Source organism: Eleginops maclovinus, chromosome 6 (genome assembly GCF_036324505.1).
Source record: "Eleginops maclovinus isolate JMC-PN-2008 ecotype Puerto Natales chromosome 6, JC_Emac_rtc_rv5, whole genome shotgun sequence".
Classification (NCBI taxonomy): Eukaryota; Metazoa; Chordata; class Actinopteri; order Perciformes; family Eleginopidae; genus Eleginops; species Eleginops maclovinus.
In genome coordinates this window covers 26174501-26174740 of record NC_086354.1, presented here as the reverse complement: position 1 = coordinate 26174740, position 240 = coordinate 26174501, and positions in this window count along the sequence as shown.

Sequence of the window (240 nt, the reverse complement as noted above, 5' to 3'; positions counted from 1 at the left end):
TATAAATATATATCATATATTTATATATGATATATATTATATATGATATATATTATATATAAATATATATCATATATATATTTATATATAATATATATTTATATATGATATATATTTATATATGATATATATATATATAATATATGATATAATATATATATATATATATATATCATATATTTATATAATGATATAAATTTATATATGATATATAAAAAAAAAAAAAAATAAAAAAAAATA